Genomic DNA, 12,694 nt, shown 5'->3' on the forward strand with positions numbered 1-12,694 from the left:
GAAAAGAAATTTAGGTTGGGTGAACACCCAGTTTTGTAATATTTCATGAACACTCTATTCAGAAAAAGTGGCTTCACCCTTCTTACTTAACTCCTAGGGAAGTAGCTGGTGTATGGAATATAAAATGCAATATTTCTCCATCTTGCATGAAATCGGGAAGAACTTTACATAACCAAACCAAAAACCAAACTTGACATAACCAGTTTTATTTACCAAGCAGATTCCCTAGAAAACAGATGAATTTTTATTTTACCTATAGTTGTGTGGGTTAAAACAAAACATATCAAAGAATTAAAGCAAGTAACATGAATTCCCACAGAATCTTTGCTCAGTTGGTCTAGTTTTCGTGCTGTCTCTTATCATTCTGAATGCTTCACATGTCCTAATTTCCAGAGGGTTTAAGTGGCTCTGCAACCTACTTGCATTGTTTCACTCACCAGAGGAAGTAGTAGGAGTCCAGCTCTGGTACTAGAAGTCATGCTTTCTTCTAAGATACCCCTAAGAATAGGCCATTTTCTTTGGGCTCTAAATCATATAAATGTTGGTGCAAAGTGGCAGATAATTGAAGGGTAGGTACAATCTTATTTTGATGCCTAATTATAGGCTAACACAGGTAGATGATTCCTGAAGTGTAGTCCTAGACTCTTGACTGCCCAAAAGAAACCCAGCTCAAACCAGAATGAGCAAAATTGGAATTTATTTCTTCAGATAAGTGGAAGTCCAAGGCTACAACTAGTTCTGGGCACATCTGCATGGGAGGACTTAAATGATCTTTTTTTTTTTTTTTGTCTCTACTTTTTTCTTTTTTTTTTTCCTTAGCACACTGCAGGTATTAAACTGTTTTCAAGCTTCATTGTGGCTTTTGAAAAATCAGCTGTTCCAATATTGCTTTTTTTTTTAAAGATTTTATTTATTTATTCATGAGAGACACTGAGAGAGAGAGGCAGAGACACAGTCAAGGGAGAAGCAGGCTCCATGCAGGGAGCTTGATGTGGGACTCGATCCTGGGACTCCAGGGTCACACCCTGGGCCAAAGGCAGGCACCAAACCGCTGAGCCACCCAGGGATCCCCGTCTCTACTTTATTCAATTAGGACTTCATGTGATGGCAAAGAAGGTCATTGGCAGCTCCAGCTAAACATCATTTTAACAGCCAGTATTCCCCTTTAATGAGAGCATTTTTTCCCTGATAGCTACAACAAAAATCACAGGAACAACTAATTGACCCACATTGCACCACCTGCCCATTTCAGAACCAATCATGACAAGGAACTAGGGGTAGAGCTAGCATTTTGGTCAGTCCCTGATCACACTAAGGGGTGTGTGAAAGGATGGATATCAGCCCCACAGGGAGCCCATACGACCTGACAGTGAAGGGCTGCTTGCCTCTGTTGGAGAAAGGTAGCCAAGAGTAAGGTTGTGTTTTTTCATGTTTTTCAAATTCGGAGCTTAGAAAAGTCCTATCTACTCACAGAAATTAGGCATGCTAATAAGTAGCATATCTTTCATCAAAGCCACAAATTTGTATCGAGAATCCATTCAATGCCATTCATTGTACTAGATCTGCTAGCTATAAGAAAAGACAAATTTTGCTCCCTTGAAGGTTATATAAGCATGGAGATGATGCCATTTCAAAAGGTAGAGTATAAGCAGTGCTGTGGCTAAGGGAAGCACCCACAGGGATAGGTGGGGGCATTTCCAGGCAGAGAGAGCAACATGTAAAATGGTCCAGTGGTGAGAGAGTCATTAATGGAAGTAGTTGCTATTCATGCAACAGAAGTAGAGATCATGATTGTAGAGGTCAACAGGCCCAGATCATCTAAAAGTCTTGTACTTGTGAAGATGTTTTTATTTTAGTTTTTGAGTGCCATGGGGTCTGTTGATGGATTTAATGCAGGGAAGTGAAATGATCAAACGTTGTATATTAGCATGCATACCCTGTACTGGGGCAGATGGACTGGAGAAGAACAAGGCCAGTGGCTGAGCATATTCAGGCTATGGAAGTAGTCTGAGTACGGTGATGGAGATTAAGGAAATTTGAGGAATATGAGGGCAAGTTGGAAGAAGGCAGTAGCTGAATACTCAGGGAGAGAGGAATTATTGTAGGTCCTACAAAACACCTGGTTTTGTCTCCTTTGGATATCCAGTCTCTGTATGGTCTACATCATCCCATTAGCAAAAAATAATTAGTAGATTTTCTGTACTGACAAAAATAGAAATAGGGGAATGCTCACAGCAGCATTTATAGTAGCCCCAAATAATTCAAACATTTCTTGACTGGTGAACAAATAAAATGTGTATGTGTACTACAGAACATAATTTGGCAATAAAAAGAAATGAAGTAGTGATTGATAAATGCTACAAAATACTATGAACATGAACAAAATATTTAGTCAAAGAAGCCAGTATTAATAGGCCACATTTGTATGCTTCCATTTACATGAAATGTCCAGAATAGACAAATCTATATAGATACAAAGTAGATTAGTGGTTGCCAGGGGAGACTGAGCTGAGAGTGGGGGAATACAGGAGAGACTGTTAATGGATATGTAGTTTCTGTTAAGAGTTTTGAAAATATTCTAAAACTGATTGTGGTGTTGATTGAACAACTGTGAAACCACTGAACTGTATATGTCAAATGGGTGAATTGTCTATTAGAAAAAATATATGGGAGTAAAGTCACCCTTATCTAGAAAACAAAGACCAGCTGGTTAATCAGGCACATAGAATACATTAAAAAATGATGAGAAATAGCAAAAAACTGGCAAATACTTAAATGTCTAACAATAGGAGAATGGGTAGATATGATATATACATAAAAAAATAATGAAAATCTTGATATTAGCATATCCACATTTAAAAAATTAGTAAATAACTTAGGTGTCTTAAAAATAGTATTTTGGGACTATTTAATTTAGGAGTAACATATCTTTACTCTAACACTTAATACTATTAATAATGTTACCGAAGAACACCATTTAAGGTGGCAAAGGGTCACTATATATATTTTTGGGGGGGGGGGGTCAGTATATTTTATAGTGATTTTATTTTAAAAGTAGAGATGGTGTTTTTTTTTTTTTTCTGGACTTTTAAAAAACTTAGGGCCTATTTCATTTAACTGAAAATTTAGTGAATTGCACATCTTCAAAGTAGACCAAGTAAACAATTTATCCCCTAACTCTGGGTTTAGCAAGAAAGAAAAGATTATTACTTGGAACAATAGAAGTGGCAAAGGATAATAACAGCAACATTAATAATGTAGAGCAAAAAGATGCAGCATGATAGAAATCATGGCATAATGAGGGAAGGTAAAATAACATATGAATCCATAGTGTTTTAGAAGGAAAAACTGAGCATCACCAAACTTACCCATGGTTTCTGTCATTTATACTTTATTGCAAAAACATTTTGCAGACCATATTGGCCCTTTACCACATTTTTTAAAAATTGAGGTATAGGGACACCTGGGTAGCTCAGCAGTTGAGCATCTGCCTTTGGCTCAGGGCATGATCCACGTCCAGGGATCATGTCTTGCATCAGGCTCCATGCAAGGAGCCTGCTTCTCACTCTGCCTGTGTCTCTGCCTTTCTCTCTCTCTCTGTCTCTCATGAATAAATAAATCTTTTTTAAAAATTGAGGTATAATTGATATATAACATTGGTTTCAGGGATATGACATAGTCATTCAACATTTGCATATATTGCAAAATGATCACCACAAGAAGCCTACATAATACCCATCACTATTTATGGTTAGAAATTGTTTTGTCTCTTACGATGAAGTCTCATTTTGTTTTTATAGGATCACTAAACCAATCAGGAAAAAACCCCAACACAAATATTTCAATCTTAGTTAGGAAACTCGAGGAAATGAGCAGTTCTAGAGAGTGCCCAGGGTTTGGTTTGGGGAATAAAGGGTAAGACAAAGTGGAGAATCAGGGTCTGCCTAGAAAGAATCTTAGAAATTGTTTTAAGACAAGATATTTTGGCTTCAGTTCATCTGATATTTTTCCATTGTCTTTTTTGTTATTGATTTGAAAATTATTTTACTTGTAAAATGAAACAGCAAAAATCTAAGGTAGAATAGAATGTTAGTGGCTAATAAAGAATGAAAATGTATCAGATTTTAGAATGCCATGTATTTGTAGATGATGCCTGTGTGTTTTAAGGGTCTGTGTATCAGAATTTCAGAGGGTGGTTTAAGACTTGCAGGTATACTTAAATTGAAAATTTTGCATTCAGAATCCTTGCTGTGGTATTTTTTAATTTGCTTTTTAAATATCCCCAATTTGCTATCCTTGAACATCTCCCCCTACCCAAGAGCAGGTCCCTCATCTTAGAGGCTAGAGGCTTTGTCTTTCCTGAGAATTTCCTTTCCTTAACTTTTTAATTGCAGTGCTGTTATGGGTCCTGCCCCAAATTTCTTTCTTAAATTTTCTCTTTTCATTTAATTTAGCATTTCCATTTCACATTAGGGATGTGCCTCTCTTTCGTCTTAGGAAGAAACTGGTATTCTCTGAGTGAATTGTAAAATTCTCCTATTTAAATTAACGGCAAACATTGGTTTCTAATAATTAGGAAATCATTAATAGAGGAACAATTGTAGATCTTTTCAAGAGTCTTTCAGTCAACATTTTACCTTATATCTAAATTGACAGAAAGCCCTTTGCAAAGCTTAGTGTTACTTTGAGAACAGAGTGAACTTTATTTTTTGGTCAAAGCATTGCTGCTATACCACCAGCAAGCAACACAGCTTTTATAATTTTGAAAATTGTTCTTATTTAAGCATAAGAACTGACATCTATAAGAACTAACATCTATCTAGTAGCACAGTATTTTTTTTTTTTTTTTGCAGTTTTTTTTCTTTTCATTTGAGCACACGTATTCTTCTGGTTGCCGTATCTGTCCCATCCTAGTTCTCTGAAAGAATTGCCAATTAGAGTCTAGTTCTTTGTGTGGATGTTCTAATTAATCAGGAGAGGAAAATTTGCTTTTAAGTCTGTGTGAAAGTCCTTGCTAATTGGAAACATTAATTCAGAATCTCTTACATATTTCCCCCACTGAACTGGTTCTTCTTCATTTAGCTGGGTATTTTGGGTTTTGTTTTAAAATTAGAGTAATATTACATTGATTTAACTTGTTTTAATATATCAGGTTCCTACATATAAATAGTTTGGGATTTGATTATTAGTACTGCCAGATAGATTATTTGGCGTTTTTTTTTAAGGTTTATTTATTTATTTATTTGTTTGTTTGTTTGTCTATCTATCTGTCTATCTATCTATCTATCTATCTATCTATCTATTTAAGAGAGAGAGAGAGAGAACAGAGGGAGAGGGAGAAGCAGACTCCTCGTTGAGCAGGGAGCCCAATGCAGGGCTCCATCCCAGGACCCTGGGATTACGACCCAAGCCGGAAGCACTCAACTGAATGAGCCACCCAGACACCCCAAGCTTATTTGGTTTAAAAAAAGGATTCAGGGATCCCTGGGTGGCTCAGAGGTTTAGCGCCTGCCTTTGGCCCAGGGTGTGATCCTGGAGACCCGGGATCGAGTCCCACATTGGGCTCCCTGCGTGGAGCCTGCTTCTCCTTCTGCCTGTGTCTCTGCCTCTCTCTCTCTCTCCCCCCACTCCCCCTGGTCCCGGATGGATGGATGGGTAAATAAATAAATCTTAAAAAAAAAAAAAGATTCAGAGGTGTTCTTTTAAATATTAAATTCTCATGTACATTGAAAATAAATTTCAAATTTACATGATTTACATAGTATTTTTAGGTATACAGTTCTTTTATAAGCTAAACTAGAACTTTTAGTACTTTCTTATTTCTTTTTAAGGACCATATTCTACCTTTATTTTTATTTTTATTTTTTTTTCATATTCTACCTTTAGATGCTCCTGCTGAACTTATGGTGATGATTTCAGTTTACTGAGAATTTCTTGTGAATCATCAAAGATAGAGTTTGGCAAGTGAAGTTTGATAACTGTAAATGAGGTAAATAAAACTGAAAATGAGAGTTTTCAACATTAATAATATAGAACAATTAAAGTTTTTGGATTGCTGACTTAAAGTCATCAGAACAACAGGTTAATCACTGGCTAGGTAAAATGGCCTTTTTATATGCAGACAGAAAATTCATTCATTCATTCATTCATTCATTCATTCATTCATTCATTCTCCATGTATTCATGAGAGAGAGACAGACAGACCAGAGGGGCAGAGACAAGGCAAGGGAGAAGCAGGCTCCATGCAGGGAGCCAGATGTGGGACTCGATCCCGTGTCTCCAGGATCAGGCCCTGGACGGAAGGGGGCGCTAAACGGCTGAGCCAGCCAGGCTGCCCAGAAATTTTAATATATTTCAGTGTACTCTAAATCTGTTTGGTCTAATTCACTGTCAGTTCTTTAGTGCTGAATCCCAATAATAGGAGATGATACATCAGTGTTTCTGTTGTAAATATCGGAGCTGAAATGAAGGGGTTAGTGAGGATTTTGAATAATAGGACAGTTCACTTAGTGGCAATGCAGTTGAGGTCTTGAGAATGAATACTTTTGGTTCACATTCTATATGGGTTTTGGGTTCATAAGCTATCAGTTTCCTAAAGGAGTCTTAGAATGAGAATAATGACTAATACACTGAAAGCAGAGCCTTTGGGAAAATTATTTTGGGGAAAATTCAGTCGTTTTGCCAAATGTGGAAATGAACATAATTTGTTTAATTATTAAAGACTGCCTGAAAAATGATTGTGAAATGGATTTGGGGATAGAGCTTGGTTTTATGTGAATTGATATTTGGGTAGTACCAAAATTGTTCTGAGAATTGTTCATGGACAACATAAAGTCCAAGGATTTTGTGATTAGAAATGAGTACTGTAAACTTTTGACCCTACTTCAGAACCCCCCCTCCCCCCAAACTAGAGTTGTGTTAAAGCACCTACAGATGGCAAGCTTTAGCATATAGTCAACCCTTACCCTTTACAGCAATTATGATCAAGTTACACTCCAGACACTTCGGAAACTTCAGTGTTTTAATGTGGTAAAGTTGGATCTGAATTGCCTTTAGGGTGCTTGTATATATTAGAGAATCATCAAGAACATTTAGCCTAAAAAATTCAGTGTTTCGCCAAGTTTTTATTGTTGCTTTCCTTAAGTGTTTCCTTGACACAAGCTTTTTTTGGCATAGATTATAAGTTAGAACCATTTAGACAGATTTCTGAGGTCTTTGCTGGCTGCCTTAGGCTATTCTTATCATTTAAAAAATTGGAGGTATGTTTTCATAGCACATGAATAGGTACTAATTAATGTTTTTGTCCACTGCAGTAAACTTAGAAGATTTACAAACACAGTTATTTTTCAAAGCAGTTCACGGGTCATTTTCTTAAATATAAAATAACAAAGATAAACTTATTTTGCAGGTAAAATGCAAAAGTAGCTACATACATTGTATAGGGTGTTCGTAATTAATGCATTTCACTGTGAGCATTTCTGATGGCATTAGATGACTTAAAAACTGGGCCTGCAAGGATAGTTTTCTTCCCTGAAAATACTTATGTGTTTAATATTAAGTCTCCATAGATTGAACAATAAAAGGGTTATTATTTTACAACTTCAGAGAGGATTTCTATTTAGGAAATTCGAGTTTCTTTTTTTTTTTTTTAACATTAAACATCCAGTTTCATGTTATTTCTGACATGATGTCCCTTTGTAAGATTGTATCAAATAAAGAAACTCTATCATGATTTCTACTGATGACCTCAACCACTAACCACTAGTTTTTTCTTTCCCTTCTGTTCTCTCTTCTCTTCTGTACCCCTTGATCAGCCTCATTTGGGTTGATTTGTAATCTGACTCTTGTGACAGATGTTAGTAGGAGGAGTAAAGGGATTCTCTGCTTTTAGACCAATCGGTTAAGAGGCTGCTGTATTAAATCTGTGGTCAGAAGATTTCTTTATCCTTTTAAAATTACTGCCATCAAAGGAGAAGCACATGATAACATAAACAAAAAATGACAGAGAAAAATTAAGGGAGGAGTAGGAGAGACAAGAAGAGAAGTTAGACAAACATAACTGAGGTCGTTTTGGCGGGGGTGGGGGGGGTTCATGTTGAAGCATGTGCTTTGCTTTGACTGAATCTGGCTTAATTTCTGTAAACATCCCTCCTTCTAGGATGAATCAATGCATTTCAGCCATGTCTGTACCTGTAGCAGAATGCTGGCGATGAAAGTTTATAGGCAGTTTAAAGATGAGGGGAGAAAAGTGAAAAGACTTGAAGTTTCAGAGATCCCACAAGATTCTGCCAAGTATGAACACATTCTGAAAGACAAAAAAAAAAAAAAAGTATGTACTTCAAAACATTTATCTGTCAAGTATTTAGGAGTAAATTTCCCTAAGTTGGAAATCAGTTGTCTCCAAATACATACTTTTAATTATTTCTTTTGGTAATTAGACCTGTGTGCAGAGTCCCTAGTTTTTTTTCAACCTCTTTATCCAGTTTACTAGAATCTCTATAAAATGTTTTCCTGTGGGAAGTATTTTCCATGTTGAATGAAAGGGTTTTAACTAGGAATTTCCCTCACTGGGTAGTGTTTTGGAAGAGTGAGGGAAAGTGCTGGTAGTTTAATGCACAGAAGCCATGTCTGCAAGCACAGGAGTCATAAGGGAGTATACAGGTACCCTGGATCAGAAGCAGACAATCATTTATTTGGTCGTTCCAGTTTGCTGTGACATTTCTGTCCATGCCAGTGGTGAGGGAGGACCTGGCCATCCTGTGCTGTTGCTCAGTCTTTGTCTAAAGCTTGGTGGAACAGAGCTCTAACATGATTCTGGTTTTACTTATTGATGTTGAAAGCATGAACATAACATGTAAGCTCTGGAAAGCATTTAATCACAGTCCAGTCTAGTGAGAGCATCTTTTAGTAATTTACAACTTTAGAAGTTGAGTATTTGTTCCCTTAAAAATCTTACCTTATTAAAGCATTTAATTTAAAAACGGGAAAGAGCTTCTCAGTTTTCCCATTAGAGAACACAAAAGAAAGTGCATAATGACTACTCAGTACACAATCCTCACATAAGCATAGCAGTTTAAATTTACAACCAGGGTACCTATTACAGGTAACATGTAAAAAATTAGTATTAATTAGTTCAACCTCCTTCACAGTACTCTTGTGCTTGCTTTGCGTTCATTTCTTTGAGTTGATTATTTTCTATTAACTAAAAAATGCTGCAAATTGGTCATTTACTGCATCTTGTTTATAATTAGGATTAGAAGTGAATGTTAGTTGAAAGATGGCAAAGAGAGGGCTCCCTACTTGCTTTAAGAAAATGGTTAAGAAAAGAAAGGCAAATGCCTGCGTTGCCTTTTTTTCTTAAAGATTTTATTTTATTTTTATTTTGTTTTAAAGATTTTTATTTATTCATGAGAGACACAGAGAAAGAGAGAGAGGCAGAGATATAGGCAGAGGGAGAAGCAGGCTCCATGCAGGGAGCCTGACGTGGGGCTCGATCCTGGGTCTCCAGGATTACGCCCTGGGCTGCAGGCAGCGCTAAACTGCTGCGCCACTGGGGCTGCCGCCTTTTTTAATGGACCACAATATATTTCATGTATCTTCCCTTTTACTGCATATTACAAACAAACAAAATGTTAACAAAATTAGCTCCAAAGTGAATTCATAGATTTTTAGTTGCTAATTTAAACTGCTTTGAAAAGTCATACAAAACAGTACTCTTAAATAAACACGGGGTAGGTAATTTATTATAGCTGTCTTTAATTGCTCAAAAAAAAAAACTAATTGCTCATATGTATGTGTTCAAAATAAATGGAATTTAAGCATGATTTCATACAGCGTTCTTTTTTATTAACTGGGTGAGCACATTTATTTAAACAAACAGTATTAATGTCTGTTGATTAAGCAGATTTCAGAATAGGTTTCCTTCTGCACCAGAAAAGCAAATGCAAGTTTCTTCAATGAAAATAACTCCAAATATCTAATTTTAATTTTGTGATGGTTGTTATTAAAAGGGATAGGGGAGCCAGGGTAGCAAGAAAGACTAAAGTGGTGTTAGGATAGGATTTCTATCAGTAAGAATCCTCTGTCCTATGGTAGTAAGTGATTTGCATGCCATTTGATGTACTGTAATCATCTTTATTTCTTAGCATCTTTATTTTATAGTTAGAAGAGGCCCTAGGAATCATGCAATTTTTTAAAAAATTAAGGCCTGAAGTTAATAAATGATTTTCTGGCTGTTGCATAGATACTAATGGGCTGTGCTGGGACACGAATCCAAGTTCTCACCTTCCCAGTTCATTAGCTCTTGTTATCAAATCATGTAGCTTCCCCTAATTGTTTCTGTAAAGGAAACATTTTCACTGGTTGCCGTTAGTCAATCAGAATGTAGTATGTGTTGATTCTGGCAAAATCAGTAATTGGGATTTCAGTGAATATGTGTGTGTTTATTTTTTAAAACCTATCCGATAAGGCAATCTTAAGGCTATGAGACTGAAAATTAAAGTTGACATAGGCCCATCTATAAAAATTTTTTATTGTGAATTAATTTAGATTGACTTGTTTTAAATCAGAATGTAAATGTGTGTGTTTTGTATATTGAGAAGTGTTAATTGGTGTCTGTGTTCCTAGTGAAAAATGAGAAATAGTGTTATAAGAATTAGCATTTAAGTTGAAACCACTACTTTACTATTTTTCTTTCTTTACATTTATTAGTTTGGTGTTGCGATTGTTGTTTTTGGCTATACTAAACATTAGAATTATGCCAATGTTTGTACTGTAGAAAGTAATTAGGACACCCATGAATGTAGATCCTGATTACCCTTCTCTTGTGGCAAGTGTGCGTATGTGTTAAGGTGAAAGTCAGTAGTATGAATGTAGTTGTTGTAAAAAAAAAAAAAAAGGCCTCTCCACTTTTGCTGTAAAATATGAGTTCAACGTGGAATATTATGGTGCTATTAAAATCATATTTTCAAAGCCTAACATAATAAAGAAAACTAGTTTTATAATGGGGTTAGGTGGAAATGTTGGGATTCAATTTATACAATAGATTTTTTAAAATTACATTCAAAAAAATTCCTGAAAATAAATATATTCTGATGTTATATAGTACCTTCAGATAATGGACATATGGGTCTTTCTTTACTTTTCCCTATTTTCTACATTTTTTCTTAGTGATATTTTTCCTTATAAAAATGACAGACCTGATGGGAATGTAATTATTTGTACTTACTGATAAGCTGAGTAGGTAACTGATAATGTATTCGTAATTTTTTAAGCTTATAAGGGTCTAATCACCTGAAAGATACTTGTTCAACCTTACTCTTTAAGCACTGAAGCTATACTTAACCATTCATTCCTCCCATAACTCGTGTTACTTTCTATTAAAAGTATAGAATTTGTATCAGGTGCTGTACTATTTTACTTGTACTGATATAATATTGCACTCTTATGAGATTTTGTGGTGGGTGGTGGGGTTGCTCTTTTAGAGAGGAAGAACTTGAGGCATGGAGAAGTATACAATAATTTTCCTAAGGCAACCCACCTAGTAACCATTGCAGCCAGGATATGAACTAGTCTATCATCAGAGCCACTGATGTTAAATACTATGTGGTGGTTACCTAAATTTTTACATTGTGGATAGAAACTATGACTATGGGAAAGGAAAAAAAAATAATTCAAACTGAACTGAAAGTGAGATTCTGCCTACAGACTGAATGGTAAATGTACAGATTTCTGTTTGTTGCCATAACCATGTAAAAATGGCCAGATTGAGTATTATTAAAGACAGAGGGTATGTTATAGGCTAGATGGTCTACTGGAAATTAGTTTTCAGGGGTGGGTGTCCATGTGCTTCCAAGTCACTGAAATGGAGGGACAATGAGAGATCTGTGGCACCACTGAAAGGGAGAGATGGGCCTGGTATATTAAGACAGTGAGGGCGGGGAGCAAGTATTGGTTTAATGAATGAGTTCCAGTTGAAGGTCACAAGGGCAGACTCCAAATTGTAGAAATTGATTTCAAGAACAGCTGCTTCTCATAAGGGCAACTCTACCTAGCAGTAGGGATTTATAACAGAGGTTAATAATTCTGAAAAAACAGGCCATCCAGCCAATCTTTAGTGAATTTCCATGTATCCTATTTAAAATAATAAGTCAGATATTAAAATGATTTTATATAAAAGGAAGTAAAATTTTATTGAGATCATATTTGTTCTAATGAGCAATTTTGTAATTTCTTTATTCTCCTTCAAACACCATTTTCTTTGGCTGTTTAGCAGGGCATACATACCTACTATCTACTTTATGTGATAAATAGAATGATAAAGACCTTTTAAATATCGAATAATTTTATGGCTGCAAGAGCTTACTATTTAATATATAATTAAAATATTTTAATTATTTTTGTTGGTCTTATTTTCTTTTATATATTAGGCAAAGATATCATTTTTATCACCTAGCAGAAAGAGAATGGATCTTTATAAGCTCTCTTTTTAGGAAGTGGGGATATTGGCATCTATTGAGAATAACCTAGAATAATCTGTTGGATTAATGAATTAAGTAATAGACACTTTTCCATGTGGGTCTTTTCCTAATTTACTTATTTTTCAAAGTCTTCTCAGATGTGAATACTTTCACTTTATGGCGATTAATGAGAGAATTAAATGGCCATTGAGTAAACAGTGGAGCCCGAATTCAAA

The 12,694-nt window shown here is 35.7% G+C and overlaps 1 protein-coding gene across 6 annotated transcripts in view; it reads left to right on the forward strand.

Annotated features, from left to right (window-relative positions):
- NCOA2 (nuclear receptor coactivator 2) overlaps positions 1-12,694 on the forward strand; it is a 296,902-nt gene that overhangs the window by 113,312 nt on the left and 170,896 nt on the right. For 2 of the 6 annotated variants that reach the window (XM_041768982.1, XM_041768986.1), the window contains exon 3: positions 5,887-5,989. The exons of the other annotated variants lie outside the window; for them this stretch is intronic. The gene's annotated coding sequence lies outside the window, so the exon portion shown is untranslated. The remainder of the gene's footprint in view (positions 1-5,886; positions 5,990-12,694) is intronic. 6 annotated transcript variants of the gene reach the window in all.

Source organism: Vulpes lagopus, chromosome 9 (genome assembly GCF_018345385.1).
Source record: "Vulpes lagopus strain Blue_001 chromosome 9, ASM1834538v1, whole genome shotgun sequence".
Lineage (NCBI taxonomy): Eukaryota > Metazoa > Chordata > Mammalia > Carnivora > Canidae > Vulpes > Vulpes lagopus.